Source organism: Dasypus novemcinctus, chromosome 5 (assembly GCF_030445035.2).
Source record: "Dasypus novemcinctus isolate mDasNov1 chromosome 5, mDasNov1.1.hap2, whole genome shotgun sequence".
Lineage (NCBI taxonomy): Eukaryota > Metazoa > Chordata > Mammalia > Cingulata > Dasypodidae > Dasypus > Dasypus novemcinctus.
In genome coordinates this window covers 35,916,815-35,929,585 of record NC_080677.1, presented here as the reverse complement: position 1 = coordinate 35,929,585, position 12,771 = coordinate 35,916,815, and positions in this window count along the sequence as shown.

Here is a 12,771-nt window from a genome sequence, read left to right as displayed (position 1 = left end):
AGGAAAAACAAAATCTGAAATCTTTATCAAAATTGATAGATATAAAGATTTGTCCTAAAATTAAACTGACACATTTACTTCTTTTTTTAGAGTATGTTGCTTAGAAATATAAAAGTTGGTAGTATTTTTTGCTCTTTTTTCAATTCACTTAATGTTGATCAGTTATTTTTTAAGTCAATAAATACAAAATTTTGTTTTGCTGTTAGGTTTCATTTAATATCAGTAATTGAAACTGAAAATTTCCAATTCTTTATTTTGCTTATTGAGGGTCCTGTGTCAATTGAAGGAAATTTTCTATTTTTTATAATTATTTTCTTTGTAGGGTAAACTATTCATATTTCATTTGTAATCTTAAAAAAAAAAATGTTTCCTAACATTCTTGAAGACTTAGAGAATGATTTTAAAGGAAATAAATCTTTACAATGTAAAATATGAATAAAGACTTAAAATGTATACAATTTGATGTAAACAAATATGAAAAATATTACCTATTGAATATTATCCATTAAGCTAAAATAAATACATGGTCTCTCTTTTATAAACATTCTAATTATAATCCATCTATTAAAAATCTAATTCCTAAAAAGGACACTAAAAAAGTAATATAGGTCATAAAAGCAAGGCAAAACATCAATGTTGTTACATCAGAGATAGGTATGTTTTCTGTTATATTGTCAACATTTTGTTATGGGACAATTAAGTACAGAATGATGGCACCATCTTTTGTTTTTGTTTGTAGAAAATTGCCTGGAATTTTGCTCCTTGATTCTATTACTATATCTCATATTTCTTTGGTACCAAGATTCAAATGATATCTTTGATTTTCATTTAAATGAATGGGCATCTATAATAAACCAAGGAGAAAATAAAATAAAGAATTTTAGTGTAGGACAGTATAGGTTCTTATCTCTGGTAACCATAGAGTTACAGTCAAATATTATTTTAATCCAGAGCCAATAGTATGATTTTTTTTAAAAACAGATTAAATTGAGTTTTGTTTTAAATATTAATAAAACAATAACAAAAAAAGTTGACTGGATGTTTTTATCCAGGAAAATAAATAGACAATAGAGTTAAAAGAAACTTTACTCTTTTCCCTCAACAACAAATCTTCCAACAGAAGGCAGTTTTGTCTGGTTTGCAGTCAAGTCAGTAGACTCTCACTATACACATATTCCTGTCAAGTGGAGATTTGTGAGAGTAAAGCAAGATAGAACTTGTGTTCAAATTCTGAGGTTTCAAATTAAAACAAGCAAAGGAAGCACAATTTTATTAATTTTTTTCCCCTATCATCAGAACACTTCAATATGCTGTTTTTAAAACTTGGGAGATAAGATTAACTTTAAAACAGAACTGGCATTAGGATGCTGTTACTATTGCAATTTAAATAATGTAAATGAATTTTCAATTTTATATTTTTCTGTGCTGTACTTCCTATTTTTAGAGAATTATTATAGTTAGGTAGTATATTACACATAAAATAAAATACCCAGCAACATTATTAAAATATAAATGTAATCAGTTTTTTTTAATGTTGCATCAAGTTGATCTACAAAACATGAGTTATCACAAATCCTTTCTGCTGAATTGTTCTACCACTTCTGTTTTTTCACATGATCCATATGTGGATATTTTATTTTAAACAAAGTAAGCAGCATTATTTGAGAAAATTTCCCTATAAAAGAAAGAGCTGGAACATACTGGTCTGCTGTTTCTGTGAAAACAAAAATGTTCTTTGAAATTTAAATCTGGTGAGGAAACCCAGATTTTAAGTGAAAGCTGGGTCCCATTATTTAGTGGCTTTCCTTTATTTACTGGAGAGCAGGGGAGCTGGGACTAAACTGTGATGCTGTTTCAAGAATGGCCAACAGTAAAATTTTAGTGGGTATAAATGTTTCAGCCAAATGATAGCCTCTTCCTATTACTGTTCCTGCAAAAGATTCTTTTTTGCTTGGTTACTAACTATCCCTAACTTATTTCATTACAAACGAAGGGTGGGGTAATGTTACATTAGGATAACCAAACCTTTTAACACTTTGAGCCTTTAAACAAATGAGGAATGGGAATTGCTTTTTTTTAATTATTATTTATAAATCAGCTTATTTATAGATTTTATCTTTTCTTAAAGCACACTTTAATTGGCAAAGATATTTACATGGGTATACATGGGAATTCATCCCAGTCATTTTACAGTATATACTTACAAACCACACCCTAAGTTTTCTGTGCCAAGTTGCTTTGGATGTAACTATTGACAGAAAAAGGCCTGATGATCAGGCTATTTACACATACACAGTAAATGGATTTACTTTTTCATGTCTGCGCAATACAGGACACACAAGGAGGCTGAGCCTCCCAGAGAATGCTTTGCAATGTGTTTATCAAGAAGGTTTAGACTGGCAATTGCTTTCTGAATAAATGAAACACCTTGTTTTGGTTAGACCAAGTGATACATTTATCTTTTTTCCTTATCTTTAGCAATGTTCTTCTAATAAAATAATAGATTGAGTACTCTCTGGATGTGGCTATTAATGGAAATAAATACATTATATCCCAGCACAGGGATGTAAAGCAAGACAAAAGATCAAAATCAGCATGTTTCTGGAACTCTGAATGAAACTAAAAATGAAAATATCATCCCACAACCAAATCCAATGATCAGGCTTAAAGTCTTTATTGTTTAAAATCTGTAGCAGAGTTAAAACTTAAATGTAACTTAGTATGCAGTTACTACTAGTTGTAATGGAAAGAATCTCTTTAATGTCTTTAATAACTTATAATTTCATTTAATGTTACTTTATGTGTTATAAAAAAACATTTACTTTGTTTTAAAAAGGCTTTTTTGTGTTTCTTTACAGTAAATTTAAAAACATGGAAATTAAGTAGACTTAGAGTTCATGTATTTTAAAAATCTGTTCTCTGGATTAGAATGCTAACTTTATTCATGAAAACTTCTAATACAACCTATTTAAAAAAAAAAAAAACAAATTCACTAACATTTATAAGCCCATAAAACAAATTTTGCTGCTTTTTTTGTATAAACTTACAGGCAATTTAAGAACATTGGAAATTTTTAATTTTATGTATATGTAGCTGATTATAGCTTAGGTATTTTAACAAATTCATTTCAAAACAATAAATTCCAAACAAATTGCTATAGTTTGGTGCTATCAAAGTGATTTGACAATATGATATGATATTAGGGACTCTGGATTTTGAATCCTGCTGTGGATATACCAATATAAATGTGTAAATAAATTCTTATTTTCAAAAGCCTAGGCTCCAGTGGATATAGAGTCAAGAAACCAGAGCCTCTGATGAAAAGGGAAGTAAAGTGTTTAAAGCACTTGTAACAGGAAAAGAACACATGAACCGGAAGGCATCTAGATTCATTATAGTAAATAGTCACGATTTCTTTAAAATGTAATTTTGGTAGTTAAGATTTTATCTTTGGAAATGGAAGCAGTTAGCACTTTTTATTTAATAGAGCAATTGAGGCAATGTATTATTATGTATGATAACCTAGTACTGGAAGACTCTAAGTGGGAAAATATCTACCCCCCTTTAATTATATTAAATTTTTTAGATACTTTTTATAAAGTTTTTTTTTTAATGAGGGGATTGTACGGAGTATCTTCTCTTATATGACTTTCTGTTGAACCTGTTTCACAGTAAGATGATTTGAAGGCTAGAAGGATTATTAAGGGTCTGTTGGATTCCCATTTTCCTTTTTTTTAGGAAATGAAGTCTAGAAAGTTCAATACAGTCAGACACACAGTTAGTTCAGCAGCAGGGCTGAGATGTGTCTACCACTGAATGAATTCATATAACATCCCTGAGCTGGAGATAGTAATAAACTTTTCTATTTTCGATAAGAAAACAGACCTGAGATAAGGTTTGCCCAGATCCAATATCATTACTTAAAAAAATAAAAATATGAAAGCACTGACATTTTTCCGACGAGAAGTTCTGCATGTCATTGAAAGCTAAAATGGAAATCCTTGAGGGTAGAAGAGCCATTGACAAAAATATGTTTCTTCTCAGTGACTTTAGTCAGAATCTCATTTAAATTATCCCAAACATGTAAAATCAGGTCAGTGTGAAAGGATCATATGGAAGAAGGTCCCATGATGTCTTTAACCCATGATTTCCCGCTATGTCTCTCAAAAGCTTGACTCGAGGCCCCAGCCACATCGGAACCCTTAGGAGCCAAGGAATCTGCATTAGCAAACACCTCACATACTCTTGGTGGTAAACTAAGAAAGCTCTCCTCATATAAAACTTTTTAAATGATGATTGATTCCAAACTAACAATGTTGAATTTTATATTCTTTTCGCTTTAGTGAAATTACAGGGGGCGCAGGTACTGTGTATTGTTTTTTCCATTTTGATGAAAACATATATTCCCCTGGTGTAATTCAAACATTTCCCTCCTCTCCTGTCTTCCCGGAGATTTGGACAACCAGCAGAAACTCACCTTAACACCAGTCTTCTCTTATTTGCTCACACCAGTAAGGAGTGGTGGCCACTGGCCATAAATCCTGCTAGCTTCCCACTCCTAACTAGATAAATGATCCACAGCCTGTTCCAATGAGAAGTAAAAGGGGCTCTCAGTTAAGGACTCGAAGTCCTTAGCTGTGCCATTGAATTAAAGGCTGTAGTCCTGTAGTTGTTTACCTGTGAATCAGTTGATCTTCATTAACTGCGGATGCCGCAGTGGCGCCTGTTTTCTATTGTGTGTGGCTGACCCTGCTTTGACCCTGGGTCAGTATTTCCACCGCCTCACCCTTTGTTTCCACAGCTGTAAAAGGAGCTGTACTATTTATACCACCTTTTACCTTTTTCACAGCACTAACACACTGAGTAGACTTTCAGCAAATATTTGTGGAATTTCGTTTTCAGAAAAAAGGCAATGGGAATATCAATGAAATTATTGGATCACTTCAGAAAGTTCTATAAAATGGAAGGGGGAGAGATTGCTGCTTGGCACTGTAAAATGATGCAGGGAGGGATATTTTGAGTATGTACAACTAGCATCAGAAAAAGAAAGTTTATTCAGATGTCACAGCTAAGTAACAGTTTATGGGGAAGGCAGTATAAAAAAGAAAAATCTATCTCCTGTAAGAATCCCTTACTGATGCCAGCAGACCAAAAGTTAGGAGATATTTTTCTCTACTCTCCAAGTAAAGCAAATAACTTTCATAGTTAAAAGGTTTCTTTCTGTTGGAATCAGACTCTTGTGCTTCATATGGACTTAGATAAGAAAGTATTATCGCAATATATGAGTAGAAGAGAATGAAAAAGAAAAACGTGAAAATATAAAAAATTCAAATCTGATGAGTCAAATGTCCAATTTCAAGATGATCTGTCAGTGTGTTTACTAATCATTACATTTGGCCTTTTAAAATAGTTCTCCAACTGCTTTCCTTAGTATTCTGAAAAATATATCAACCTGGATATTTTAATTTTGTAGAGAGTAATTATAGGTGGTTAGAAGAAAAACTGGAGCTCTTTGAGACCAATTGGAAGATACTCTAGACCTAATAAAGATAAACAAAGTATCATTAAATTTCGACCATGTATATTGTATTTAAAGAATTAAAACTGTTCACTTCAAATGTCTATATTTACTTTTATTCCTGATAGTTTCTTGAAATAGTCTGTGAGAATTATTTAGAAAGAAGACAGATATAAAATTTCATTTTTCATGCAGTGACTACCTACCCCTGGTTTGAAATTTTTCCTCTCAGAGTTGAAATCTTAATTTGAGCAACATTAAGAGAAACTTTCCTATAGAATTAAAGAACTTCAAAATAGTTGCTACTTCTTGCAAAAACAACTTTAGCAGTGGTGTACCTGAAAAGCTAATGAAAATTTATTTCAGTTCCTTAGCAAATACCTGTGTTAAAACTATTTCTCAATGTAAATTTATAGTGGGAATAGCAGGGCTTTAAAGTGGGAAAAAGAACATTCTGCACATGAATCTTTATTTAAAATATTTGAAAGAAGCACTTATAGGACTGACTCAGTCTTCAACATTCTGATTATAAATATCCCTATGTATTTTATCTGTTTAATTCATTCTCAAAATGATGGAGATAAGCTTGATGGGTCAGGTTGAATGATTTAGAAGCTATATCTTATTTTTTGCTTATTTAAATAACAAAGAAAAAATGCAGTTCATTGGAATTTATTGAAAGAGATTTGGCTAGTTCTTTCATCTATGATATTTCAAGATTATGCAGAGACTAAAATTTTCTGAATCAAGGCAAATTGAGAGGGAATTTCGTTAACACAAATTTTATTATGTAAAAGTAAATGAAGACCTTCTGTGATATGTTAACAGAAAAGCTTATTTAGTTTATAGCCCTAAGTGCATATAAAATTAAAGCCATTTAATCTGACCCCACTGCTTTGTAGTAACTAATAATGCAAATATAAGGTAAGAAATTTTTATTTTATAAAACTGTTATTATACTGAAAATTTTAAACCTTTTAGGATTTATTTTTATTTATTCCTCCCCACCCCCATCTTTGTTTGTTCTCCCTGTCTGTTCTGTCTGTCTGCTTTTTTTTTAGGAGGTACTAGGAATCAAACCTGGGATCTCCCATGTGGGAGGGAGGGATCCAATCGCTTGAGCCACCACCACTCCCTAAAATATTTTTTTGAAATGAGAAAAGTCATTATGTGTTAAAATCAGAACTAATAATTTTTTTGAAATAGAGAAAAGTAAACAAACCTAGGTGTATTTGTCCTTTTACTTCCTGAACTGTTCTGTTTTTCATGTTTAAAATCTTTTTCATGTTTAAAATATGTCCATGACATATTTAAAAGTAGACACATTTTGCACTTTAAATTTTAAACCCACCACATTTTCTTTTTTTCTTTTTGTTTTATAATATAATGAACTTAACTAAATATAGTCATCTATCAAGTATTCCATAGGGTAGCATATACTTGTAGGATAATCTCATTGAGTCATTATTTTCCATAGGCTTCCTTGATCCCTGCATCTAAATAATCTTTCCCTTCTCTTATTTCAGAATTTTAAAGTGTGGATTTACCACAGCACTGTATCACAAGACATTTATTATTTAAAACACTTGTTTACAATTTTCTAATTTTCTCTATTAGCAAGGCCTGATCTATCTTTGTATGTAAACTCCAGGAGGGCAGTGTTATTTTCTTGTTCTTTTGGTCTTTTCAGTTTTTTCACTGCTATCTTTCCAATACCTAAAATAATGCCTGACACATGGTGTATGCTCAAGGACCTTCCATTGAATGAATGCATGACACCATCTAGCATCTAGCCTTCTATATAACAAGTCCTCAATAAAAGTTGCTGAACCTACAAATGCAGGGTTCTTTTGTGCCAACACACACTTTACCCCATCCCAGAAAAAGGGATGTGGTGACCCTGTTTCAAAGAATATATGAGTTACTTTTAGATTAAGAGTATAGACTAATTTTTCTAAACCAAAATATAAAGAAAGTTTAGGTTTTTCAGTTTACTGAGTGTGACTAAAAATCTTTAGTCATAATTCGATATCAGTGCAATCATGTCAGATACAGCATCATCAATTTTCATCACTTCATATGCAAACTACCTTTTAAGAATTCAGAGCAGAACTGCATTTAAAGGAATTTTTAAATTTTTGTCATATTTGGCAAAACGTACCAAGTAAACGTTAAGTTTTTGTGATATAGTCCTAACATGTCTTAGTTTAAGAGAAGAAATGGCAAAATTAGACTGAAAAAGAGCCTGTTTGTGAACCTTAAACAATTCTCAGGTTTAAGAAGGTAAAGTTGCTGAGAACCATAGGTAACTCTCAAATGGAATTATAAGAAGTTACAGTTAACTCAATTAACCTTCCACTTCAAAATAGCTATTATTTTCGGATAGCAAAACATCTTTTGATTTTTGTGGAATCCTTAATTTTTACATGTCTTATTTTATGATGAACAAAAAAAACAGCACTGTCTGAAATTTGATATAATGTTATAAGGCTTCATTGTGTGGTTTGCTAACGAAAACATTTATAAAACCCCTAGATTCTGAAAATGATGGGTATAACCAGATACATTTTGCTGTAAAGCCTCTGCATTTATTGGTTATAATTTGAATGGGATGTGTTCAAGCCTGGAATTCTCTGGTATCATTGAAGAACATTTGGTAATGAAATGTTCACTTCTTTATTCAGCAAGTATTTGTACCCAAAAAGGTGGCAATAAAGTTCATTTGCTGTATGGGAAAAAAAGGTACAGGGCATTATGGAGGATGGAGATCAAGATATAAGGTGTGGTCCTTTCCCACCACCCTGAAGAGACAGGCAGCAAATAAACGTCACTTACATAATTCTTTAATATGTCAGTGATGGAACGATTTTATATGACCCATATCAAAACTTTTTTTTTCAGGGTCTATCTAAACTCTTGAAGATATCTATATGGGGTGGTTGATATGAAAATATCAAAGTTGCTTTCAGAAAACAACAGTTCTATCAAAATATATATATATATATATATATATTTTTTTTTTTAATTTTGACCAGGGGCCTCTTGGTTCATTGCATCCTAGAGGAGACTGGCAGTGAGGGGCCACAAGAAGTTTACTAACTACCATCCAAAGGACTTTTTGTCACCACCCACTACCCCCAAACATCTCTCAAGATTCAAAACACACTTTTGAATTCTGAATACCAGGATTTGGTGAACAAGTTCACACTCGTCCCACTGGTTTTTTAAAGCAATTTTTGAAACTCAATCACATATCCTCTTATTCTTGTACTTTCCGGGTTTTCTTAATCTAGTCTCTTATGATCCTCTTTGGATGGACACCTTTGGTCCTTTGTTACCTTTTCCCAGACGTCTGTCTTCCTTATGTTGTTTTGGAGCAATATTCAGCATCCAAGCATGGATTTGCCATAATATTGTAAAAGTAAAAGTTCTGTTTTCTGTCTTGTTACAGCAATTTGTATCACACAGGGTGCATAGTTTTCAGGCTTTTGGGAGCCACAATATTTCAAGCTAGTGCTTAAATGAAACTGTACACAATGACTCCTTGATCCTTCTCCAGCATAGTGGTTGTAACTCAGCGCTGAGTCCCTCATTTTTCCCTCTTCACCCTTTCTTAAGTTGAAGCTTGTTTTACAATGTTCTTAGGCATATTGGTGGAAAAAAATAGATAATTCTTAACCAGTGTATTAAAGAAGCAGTAAGTAGAAATTATTATTTCAACCGTTGTATTCCCAAAAGCAGGATATTCTTATCTACTAATTCAAATAATCACCTAAATCATGTCACACACATCACAAGTTTTGCCTTGTATATATTTTTTTAAGATTTATTTTATCTTCCCCCTCCCTCCTTGTTTACAGTCGCTGTCTGCTCTCTGTGTCCATTTGCTGTGTGCTCTCTGTGTCTGCTCATCTTCTCTTTAGGAGGCACGGGGATCCAAACCTGGGATCTCCCAGGTGGAAGAGAGGTGCTCAATCGCCTGAACCACCTCAGCAAACTGATTTGTTTTGTCTCTCATTGCCTTTCCTCTTTGTGTCTCTTTTGTTGTGTCATCTTGTTGCGTGAGGTCACTGTGCCTACCCACCGCGCCAGCTTGCCTTCTGCAGGAGGCACCAGGAAGCAAAGCCAGGGCTTGCCATGTGGTAGACAGACACCCAGTCGCTTAAGTCACATCCACTCCCCCTGTACATTTTAACTGGCGTTTCCTTAATTTGAAATTGAGGGAGTTGGGTTAAGGGATCTTTAAGACCTTTCCAGCTCTAAAATTGTACTGATTTTCCTGAAAAAGGAAGCTTTTCAGGATTACTTTCTTTATAGCTTAGTTTTCGCCATCAAGTATTTAAATTTTGCCTGAAAGTACACATATCAAAACCAACATGGAGATTTGTATTATAATTAGATTGATTCTGCTGGGAAGAAATGCAGAATATGTTAAGAGATCATCATTTTCACTTTAGAGAGTTATAATTGTAGAATAATTCATCTTTTAAAAACCTCATTTTTTAAAAAGGGTGAGAAGGGGAGGGAACTTTTGTCCCCAGACACCAGCTTCTAGAAATTCTAGCATCTCTTATGTTTTAAATTCACAATTTAAGTAATTTTAAAGTGCACAAGTCAATTTCATTGAGTATATATTACAATTTCATGCAACCATCACCACTGTCTAGCTCCAAAACATGTTCATAATCCCAAGAGGAAATCCCATCTAGCATCACTTGTAAGGAGAGGGGAAGCAAACATATTTTATGGACCCCTGGACATCATTCACTGTCTTGATTCTACTGTTTAAAGATTATAATTGAATTCTACTCAAATTATTTGTTCTCATTTTCATCTGCATGTAGGCTGAAACCATTAAGATTGAAGAAATTAAAACTACAATTGCTCAATTTTTTTAAAAAAGAAAGCTAATTAAACTTATACCTTAAAAATATATAAAGTAACTATCGAATAATGAGATACAGTTCTTTCTAAGATTAATGTATTCAGTAGTCCATTACTTTATGGTTTTGCCTCATATGTAATATTTTTAAATCTTTTTACTTTTCTCTCTCTTTTAAAAGATTTATTTATTTATTTCCCACATCCCCCCTCCCCCCCCCACTGTTTCTTTTGTTGCATCATCTTGCTGTGTCAGCTCTCCGTGTGTGCAGCGCCATTCTTGGGCAGGTTGCACTTTCTTTCGCACTGGGCGGCTCAGCTCTCCTTACGGAGCGCATTCCTTGCACATGGGGCTCCCCTACGCGGGGGACACCCCTGCGTGGCAGGGCACTCCTTGCGCGCATCAGCACTACGCGTGGGCCAGCTCCACACGGGTCAAGGAGGCCCGGGGTTTGAACCGCAGACCTCCCATGTGGTAGACGGACGCCCTAACCACTGGGCCAAGTCCGCTTCCCAGTTTTCTCTTTATATAGTAGACAATATGCTACTAGTTGCTAGTTGCATTTTCTAAAATATGAGATCATTATTTGTTTTCCAAGTGATCAATCTGATAACAAAAGGTTCTAAACTCACTTTGTTTTTAGCTAAGTGAAATTCTATGTGCTAGGAAAGCAGAAATAATAATTCTTGCCACATGTACTATAGAAGTGATCTCTGAGGAATTGTCACTCATTGACCTTTGATTCTTACTTTTAAATGTAAGATTTAGTTTTTATGTTTATCATAATTAAATATGCTTTAGTCACAGTAGTCCCCTTTTGTAAATTAAAAAGTTGGGATATTTTAATTTTTATTTAAATAAATGTATACTTTCTGAAAGACTGAAAGAGTAGTACAATAAATACCTATATACCTTTTTGAGTTATCTTTATGTAGGCATATATACTGTTTGTTTGAACTATTTGAAAGAAGACTGCTGTCACAATGACATGTCCCTGCTAAACACTTCAGCCTGCATCTTCTAAGGATGACATTTTCCCATAGAATCGTAAGGTCATTTTCACACTTAAAATTAGCATTCATTCAATATAATATTATCTAATCCAAATTCAATTTCCCTAATTAATCTCAAAATGTCTTTTATAGATGTTTTGTTTAGTTGGATCCAGGATGCAATCAAAATTGAAGCACATACACCCAAAGCATGAACAACGAAAGAAAAAATAAAATAGATTGTATTTCTTTCCAAAGAAAAAATACAAATGGTGAAAAACACACAAAAAAATGTTCAACATCACTAGCAATTAGAGAAATGCAAATCAAAACTACAATGAGATGTCATTTCACACCTATCGAAATGGCAACTATTAAAAGAGAACTACAAGTGTTGGAGAGAATGTGGAGAGATAGGAACACTTATTCCCAGTTGGTGGGAATGTAGAATGGTGCAGCAACAGTGGAGGATTGTTTGGAAGTTCCTAAAGAAGTTGAGCAGTGACACAGACATCTGCACGCCAATATTCATTGCAGTGTTATTCACAATAGGCAAACGTTGGAAACAACCCTGGTGTCCATCAGCTGATGAATGGATAAACAAACTGTGGTGTATTCACATGATGGAATATTATGCAGCTGCAAGAAGAAATGAAGTCATAAAGCGTATGACAACTTGGATAAACTTGGAGGATTTTATGTTGAGTGAAGCAAGCCAGACACAAAAGGACAAATACTATATGTTTGCACTATTATGAACTAAATATGTTACTTAATCTATGGAGTTATTAACTTGAATATAAGTCACCCCAAAATAAAAAGAGGTTAGAGAATGGAAAACTGAGGGTTAACTTGTGCAGAATTGGTAAAAAGGATGTTTGTAAATCTTTGAAAATGAATAGAAAAGGTGAAAGTACAATAACAAAATGTCTGTAACTAGTAGTACTATTATGTGGGTATGAAAGTGGTTTAAAGGGGAAGTCTAAGGTCATGTATATTATTAGAAGGAAAGCTAAAAAAATGTAACATGGAGCTGTATAACATGGTAAAGCCACATATGAATATGAATATGGGTAAAATTGAATATTTTTCTTTGAAGCTGAACAAATGTAGGTTAGTACTATAAAACGTTAATATCAGACAAAAAAACAACAACAAACATTATACCAAGTGAAGGAGACCAGATGCAGAGTACTATGTATTGTATGATTCTATTTATATAAAATATAAATATAAATCAATTTATAAAGATGAAATTAAATTAGTGGTTATGTAGAGCTGAGGAAAGAGTGCTAAGGGGTGTGGGGTCTTTCTTTTCAGAGTAATGAAATTGTTATAACATTTTTGAGATGATGAATGTACAACATTATGATTATACT